The sequence below is a fragment of the Rhinoderma darwinii genome, chromosome 4, assembly GCF_050947455.1.
Source record: "Rhinoderma darwinii isolate aRhiDar2 chromosome 4, aRhiDar2.hap1, whole genome shotgun sequence".
Classification (NCBI taxonomy): Eukaryota; Metazoa; Chordata; class Amphibia; order Anura; family Rhinodermatidae; genus Rhinoderma; species Rhinoderma darwinii.
In genome coordinates this window covers 1,222,666-1,232,500 of record NC_134690.1, presented here as the reverse complement: position 1 = coordinate 1,232,500, position 9,835 = coordinate 1,222,666, and positions in this window count along the sequence as shown.

The window sequence follows — 9,835 nt, the reverse complement described above, 5'->3', positions numbered from 1 at the left end:
AACACCCATCACCAAGTGTAATGTGCATCTAGTGGTGGAGAACACCTCATCACCGAGTGTAATGTGCATCTAGTGGTGGAGAACATCTCATCACCGAGTGTAATGTGCATCTCGAGACCGTCCTGTGGGCACTCTTATACTCTGCTCTTTCATCCAATGTACTGCCACAGTGACACGACAGAAGTTATAACATGTGGGGGACCAACTTCTGAGACTCCACCGATCGTTAGAATGAAGGGGCAGAAGCTCCTGGTTGAGCACTATGCCTGTCTGTGTTTGATTGCATTTTTCACCTCTCCTTGAGAGCCAAGAGAGATGTAAACCAATGAGCACATCGCATAGCAAGCAACATTTACCCCTTCAATACAAAGACCTATCAAAAGTTTTAACTGATTTTAAACAAAGTGCTTTTTTCAGGGAAGACATAAAGAACAGCTGCTCTGCAGCACAGAAAGCAAACTATGGTTTGAAATTGTGTCTCAACTTTTGGAGATTACTTTCAAACCCTCTGATTCTATATAACCAGTGTTGGAACAGACTGCATTACAACACCCTTTAGGGCAGGATTTGGGCGGTTTTGCTTTTCAGGACAGAGCATTTTGATGTCATAATGGCAAGAAAAAGGCAATTAACAAAAGAAGACAAACAGACAATTATAACCTTTAGAAGTGTAGGTCTGTCCTACTGAAAAATTGCCAAGGTGGCAGTCCGTACAGATTCCCATGCCATCAAAAGGCACTTGGAAACTGGTGAAAACTCTGACAGGAAGAAGTTTGGCAGACCAAAGGCCACTACAAAACCAGATGACAAGGTTTAGAGTCAACAGTTTGCGTGATCGGCGCCTCACAGCACAAAATCTTCAATCCCCTCTTAATGCATCAAAAAGTAAACAAATTTCCATTTCAACTGTGAAGATGTCACATTGGGTACGTGGACCAACTGGGTCGTACCGCCTTGACGGTATGGCAGCTGGCCAACAGGACACAGGTCACAGTCTATAGTTCGTATAGGTGTACCTGTGGTAGCTCAGACAGTAGCAAGACAGGCTTGTCTGGGACTTAGGCAGCAGGCAGGCATCAGGCATGGTGAAGCAGGACAGGTGTGGTACTCAGCGCAGCATGACTCCAACTCAATATGGCACTTGACCAGGATAGCACGGGATACAGGTAGCAGGAACGGAAAACACTGGGAAGTGGAAAACACTTAGGAGACAATTTGCGTAGACAGACTAGGGTAACGACAACAAAGCTCAGGCAAGGCAGGAAGGGGCTGGTCCCCTCTTATAGTCCAGGGTGCTCATGGGCTAATTTGGAACTTTAAGTCAGATGCGTGCGCTGGAAAAAATTAAGAGCAGGCACGGGCGTGCGCGCGCACCCTACGGGGTCCGGCCAATAGAAGCGAAAGTGAGCGCTGGCGTCTCCTGAGGAGGTGGGGGCCAGCGCTCACAGACCCATGGCTGTGGCTGTCAGGAGGTGAGTGAGCCTGACAACCCGCCGCCATGGGCATGACAGAAGAGAAGACTTCTATGTGCAAGTTTGAAAAGTTGAGTATCAGTAAGGGCCTGTTCACATCAGCGTTGGCAGTGTCCGGGAACCGGGAGGTCAGCTGTCCCCGACTGCTGACACTCCACCCTTGCTGGCCAGCGCTCCATCGCTGCTGATTCGGCAATTAACCCCTTAAATGCGTCAATCAATTACGATCGCCGTATTTAAGGGGTTTGTAGCACATCGGCAACTCAACAATGGAATGCCAGGGGCTGCCCGCGGTTGGCATGGCAACTGGAGGCCTCCAGCTGGTTCTGATAGGCTTGTTGTCAGAGTGACAGGAAGCCACTGAGTGGTTCCCAGTGCACACTGTCGATGACCATGCGAACCGGGAGGTCAGCTGACTCTGACAGCCGACACGCCACTGTTTCCGGCCAGCCAAAAATCATATTTGGTATCACCGCGTTTGACCCCAACTATAAATCTACAATGTTACTTTTACTGTACGTTATACACCACAAAAAAAACCAATAAAAACTATGCCAGAATCGCTATTTTTTTTAAATAAAAGTTGATCAAAAGTCGCATGTAACCCAAAATAGTCCCAATAAAAACTAAAACCCGTACTGCAAAAAACAAGCAATTACACAACTTTTTTGGAAAATAAAAAAGTTATGGCTCTCAGAATATGGTGACACCAAAGATAAATTATTTAAAAAAAAAGAGATTTTATTGTGCAAACGCTCCAAAACATAAAAAACTATACACACATATGGTATCGCCGTAATTGTACCGATCCGCAGAATAAAGTAAAATGTAATTTATTGCGCACGGTGAATACAGTAAAAAAAAATAATGAAAAACATTGTCAGAATTGCTGGTTTTTGGTCACCTTGCTTGCCAAAAAAATGGAATAAAAAGTAATCAAAAAATCGCATGTACCTGAAAATAGCAGCAATGAAAACTACAGATTGTCCCGCAACAAATAAGCCCTCACATGGCGCCGGTGGAGAAAAAATAAAAGAGTTCTGGCTCTCAGAATATGGCGATGCAAAATGTGCAGAGTGTCCAAAAGCGGATAAGATCGGGCGCCATTTATCAGTGCGACACCGGCCACATATCTGTGGATTATTATCTATTTACACCATTATTATACCCTGATGTACTCCTCACATATTACATATACCCTGATGTACTCCTCACATATTACATATACCCTGATGTACTCCTCACATATTACCATATACCCTGATGTACTCCTCACATATTACATATACCCTGATGTACTCCTCACATATTACATATACCCTGATGTACTCCTCACATATTACATATACCCTGATGTACTCCTCACATATTACATATATCCTGATGTACTCCTCACATATTACATATACCCTGATGTACTCCTCACATATTACATATACCCTGATGTGCTCCTCACAGATTACATATACCCTGATGTACTCCTCACATATTACATATACCCTGATGTGCTCCTCACATATTACATATACCCTGATGTACTCCTCACATATTACATATACCCTGATGTACTCCTCACATATTACATATATCCTGATGTACTCCTCACATATTACATATACCCTGATGTACTCCTCACATATTACATATATCCTGATGTACTTCTCACATATTACATACATCCTGATGTACACCTCACATATTACATATACCCTGATGTACTCCTCACATATTACATATACCCTGATGTACTCCTCACATATTACATATACCCTGATGTACTCCTCACATATTACATATATCCTGATGTACTCCTCAGATATTACATATACCCTGATGTACTCCTCACATATTACATATACCCTGATGTACTCCTCACATATTACATATATCCTGATGTACTCCTCACAGATTACATATACCCTGATGTACTCCTCACATATTACATATACCCTGATGTACTCCTCACATATTACATATATCCTGATGTACTCCTCACATATTACATATATATCCTGATGTACTCCTCACATATTACATATACCCTGATGTACTCCTCACATATTACATATACCCTGATGTACTCCTCACATATTACATATACCCTGATGTACTCCTCACATATTACATATATCCTGATGTACTCCTCACATATTACACATATCCTGATGTACTCCTCACATATTACATATACCCTGATGTACTCCTCACATATTACATATATCCTGATGTACTCCTCACATATTACATATATCCTGATGTACTCCTCACATATTACATATATCCTGATGTACTCCTCACATATTACATATATCCTGATGTACTCCTCATATATTACATATAACCTGATGTACTCCTCACATATTACATATATCCTGATGTACTCCTCACATATTACATATATCCTGATATACTCCTCACATATTACACATATCCTGATGTACTCCTCACATATTACATATATCCTGATGTACTCCTCACATATTACATATATATCCTGATGTACTCCTCACATATTACATATATCCTGATGTACTCCTCACATATTACATATATCCTGATGTACTCCTCACATATTACACATATCCTGATGTACTCCTCACATATTACATATACCCTGATGTACTCCTCACATATTACATATATCCTGATGTACTCCTCACATATTACATATATCCTGATGTACTCCTACATATTACATATTACCTGATGTACTCCTCACATATTACATATATCCTGATGTACTCCTCATATATTACATATAACCTGATGTACTCCTCACATATTACATATATCCTGATGTACTCCTCACATATTACATATATCCTGATATACTCCTCACATATTACACATATCCTGATGTACTCCTCACATATTACATATATCCTGATGTACTCCTCACATATTACATATATATCCTGATGTACTCCTCACATATTACATATACCCTGATGTACTCCTCACATATTACATATACCCTGATGTACTCCTCACATATTACATATACCCTGATGTACTCCTCACATATTACATATATCCTGATGTACTCCTCACATATTACATATAACCTGATGTACTCCTCACATATTACATATACCCTGATGTACTCCTCACAATTTACATATATCCTGATGTACTCCTCACATATTACATATACCCTGATGTACTCCTCACATAATACATATACCCTGATGTACTCCTCACATATACATATACCCTGATGTACTCCTCACATGTTACATATATCCTGATGTACTCCTCACATATTACATATATATCCTGATGTACTCCTCACATATTACATATACCCTGATGTACTCCCTCACATATTACATATACCCTGATGTACTCCTCACATATTACATATACCCTGATGTACTCCTCACATATTACATATATCCTGATGTACTCCTCACATATTACATATAACCTGATGTACTCCTCACATATTACATATACCCTGATGTACTCCTCACATATTCATATATCCTGATGTACTCCTCACATATTACATATACCCTGATGTACTCCTCACATATTACATATACCCTGATGTACTCCTCACATATTACATATACACTGATGTACTCCTCACATGTTACATATATCCTGATGTACTCCAAACATATTACATATATCCTGATTTACTCCTCACATATTACATATACCCTGATGTACTCCTCACATATTACATATACCCTGATGTACTCCTCACAACTTACATATACCCTGATGTACTCCTCACATATTACACATACCCTGATCTACTCCTCACATATTACATATACCCTGATGTACTCCTCACATATTACATATATCCTGATGTACTCCTCACATATTACATATACCCTGATGTACTCCTCACATATTACATATACCCTGATGTACTCCTCACATATTACATATATCCTGATGTACTCCTCACATATTACATATAACCTGATGTACTCCTCACATATTACATATACCCTGATGTACTCCTCACATATTACATATATCCTGATGTACTCCTCACATATTACATATACCCTGATGTACTCCTCACATATTACATATACCCTGATGTACTCCTCACATATTACATATACCCTGATGTACTCCTCACATGTTACATATATCCTGATGTACTCCAAACATGTTACATATATCCTGATTTACTCCTCACATATTACATATACCCTGATGTACTCCTCACAACTTACATATACCCTGATGTACTCCTCACATATTACATATACCCTGATGTACTCCTCACATATTACATATACCCTGATGTACTCCTCACATATTACATATACCCTGATGTACTCCTCACATATTACATATATCCTGATGTACTCCTCACATATTACATATATCCTGATGTACTCCTCACATATTACATATACCCTGATGTGCTCCTCACATATTACATATACCCTGATGTACTCCTCACATATTACATATACCCTGATGTACTCCTCACATATTACATATATCCTGATGTACTCCTCACATATTACATATACCCTGATGTACTCCTCACATATTACATATATATCCTGATGTACTCCTCACATATTACATATACCCTGATGTACCCCTCACATATTACATATACCCTGATGTACTCCTCACATATTACATATATCCTGATGTACTCCTCACATATTACATATATCCTGATGTACTCCTCATATATTACATATAACCTGATGTACTCCTCACATATTACATATATCCTGATGTACTCCTCACATATTACATATATCCTGATGTACTTCTCACATATTACATACATCCTGATGTACTCCTCACATATTACATATATCCTGATGTACTCCTCACATATTACATATATCCTGATGTACTCCTCACATATTACATATACCCTGATGTGCTCCTCACATATTACATATACCCTGATGTACTCCTCACATATTACATATACCCTGATGTACTCCTCACATATTACATATATCCTGATGTACTCCTCACATATTACATATACCCTGATGTACTCCTCACATATTACATATATATCCTGATGTACTCCTCACATATTACATATACCCTGATGTACCCCTCACATATTACATATACCCTGATGTACTCCTCACATATTACATATATCCTGATGTACTCCTCACATATTACATATATCCTGATGTACTCCTCATATATTACATATAACCTGATGTACTCCTCACATATTACATATATCCTGATGTACTCCTCACATATTACATATATCCTGATGTACTTCTCACATATTACATACATCCTGATGTACTCCTCACATATTACATATACCCTGATGTACTCCTCACATATTACATATATCCTGATGTACTCCTCACAGATTACATATACCCTGATGTACTCCTCACATATTACATATACCCTGATGTACTCCTCACATATTACATAATATCCTGATGTACTCCTCACATATTACATATATATCCTGATGTACTCCTCACATATTACATATACCCTGATGTACTCCTCACATATTACATATACCCTGATGTACTCCTCACATATTACATATACCCTGATGTACTCCTCAACATATTACATATATCCTGATGTACTCCTCACATATTACATATAGCCTGATGTACTCCTCACATATTACATATACCCTGATGTACTCCTCACATATACATATATCCTGATGTACTCCTCACATATTACATATACCCTGATGTACTCCTCACATATTACATATACCCTGATGTACTCCTCACATATTACATATACACTGATGTACTCCTCACATGTTACATATATCCTGATGTACTCCAAACATATTACATATATCCTGATTTACTCCTCACATATTACATATACCCTGATGTACTCCTCACATATTACATATACCCTGATGTACTCCTCACAACTTACATATACCCTGATGTACTCCTCACATATTACACATACCCTGATCTACTCCTCACATATTACATATACCCTGATGTACTCCTCACATATTACATATATCCTGATGTACTCCTCACATATTACATATACCCTGATGTACTCCTCACATATTACATATACCCTGATGTACTCCTCACATATTACATATATCCTGATGTACTCCTCACATATTACATATAACCTGATGTACTCCTCACATATTACATATACCCTGATGTACTCCTCACATATTACATATATCCTGATGTACTCCTCACATATTACATATACCCTGATGTACTCCTCACATATTACATATACCCTGATGTACTCCTCACATATTACATATACCCTGATGTACTCCTCACATGTTACATATATCCTGATGTACTCCAAACATATTACATATATCCTGATTTACTCCTCACATATTACATATACCCTGATGTACTCCTCACAACTTACATATACCCTGATGTACTCCTCACATATTACATATACCCTGATGTACTCCTCACATATTACATATACCCTGATGTAGTCCTCACATATTACATATACCCTGATGTACTCCTCACATATTACATATATCCTGATGTACTCCTCACATATTACATATATCCTGATGTACTCCTCACATATTACATATACCCTGATGTGCTCCTCACATATTACATATACCCTGATGTACTCCTCACATATTACATATACCCTGATGTACTCCTCACATATTACATATATCCTGATGTACTCCTCACATATTACATATACCCTGATGTACTCCTCACATATTACATATATATCCTGATGTACTCCTCACATATTACATATACCCTGATGTACCCCTCACATATTACATATACCCTGATGTACTCCTCACATATTACATATATCCTGATGTACTCCTCACATATTACATATATCCTGATGTACTCCTCATATATTACATATAACCTGATGTACTCCTCACATATTACATATATCCTGATGTACTCCTCACATATTACATATATCCTGATGTACTCCTCACATATTACACATATCCTGATGTACTCCTCACATATTACATATACCCTGATGTACTCCTCACATATTACATATATCCTGATGTACTCCTCACATATTACATATATATCCTGATGTACTCCTCACATATTACATATACCCTGATGTACTCCTCACATATTACATATACCCTGATGTACTCCTCACATATTACATATACCCTGATGTACTCCTCACATATTACATATATCCTGATGTACTCCTCACATATTACATATAACCTGATGTACTCCTCACATATTACATATACCCTGATGTACTCCTCACATTTTACATATATCCTGATGTACTCCTCACATATTACATATACCCTGATGTACTCCTCACATATTACATATACCCTGATGTACTCCTCACATATTACATATACCCTGATGTACTCCTCACATGTTACATATATCCTGATGTACTCCTCACATATTACATATATATCCTGATGTACTCCTCACATATTACATATACCCTGATGTACTCCTCACATATTACATATACCCTGATGTACTCCTCACATATTACATATACCCTGATGTACTCCTCACATATTACATATATCCTGATGTACTCCTTACATATTACATATAACCTGATGTACTCCTCACATATTACATATACCCTGATGTACTCCTCACATATTACATATATCCTGATGTACTCCTCACATATTACATATACCCTGATGTACTCCTCACATATTACATATACCCTGATGTACTCCTCACATATTACATATACACTGATGTACTCCTCACATGTTACATATATCCTGATGTACTCCAAACATATTACATATATCCTGATTTACTCCTCACATATTACATATACCCTGATGTACTCCTCACATATTACATATACCCTGATGTACTCCTCACAACTTACATATACCCTGATGTACTCCTCACATATTACACATACCCTGATCTACTCCTCACATATTACATATACCCTGATGTACTCCTCACATATTACATATATCCTGATGTACTCCTCACATATTACATATACCCTGATGTACTCCTCACATATTACATATACCCTGATGTACTCCTCACATATTACATATATCCTGATGTACTCCTCACATATTACATATAACCTGATGTACTCCTCACATATTACATATACCCTGATGTACTCCTCACATATTCCATATATCCTGATGTACTCCTCACATATTACATATACCCTGATGTACTCCTCACATATTACATATACCCTGATGTACTCCTCACATATTACATATACCCTGATGTACTCCTCACATGTTACATATATCCTGATGTACTCCAAACATATTACATATATCCTGATTTACTCCTCACATATTACATATACCCTGATGTACTCCTCACAACTTACATATACCCTGATGTACTCCTCACATATTACATATACCCTGA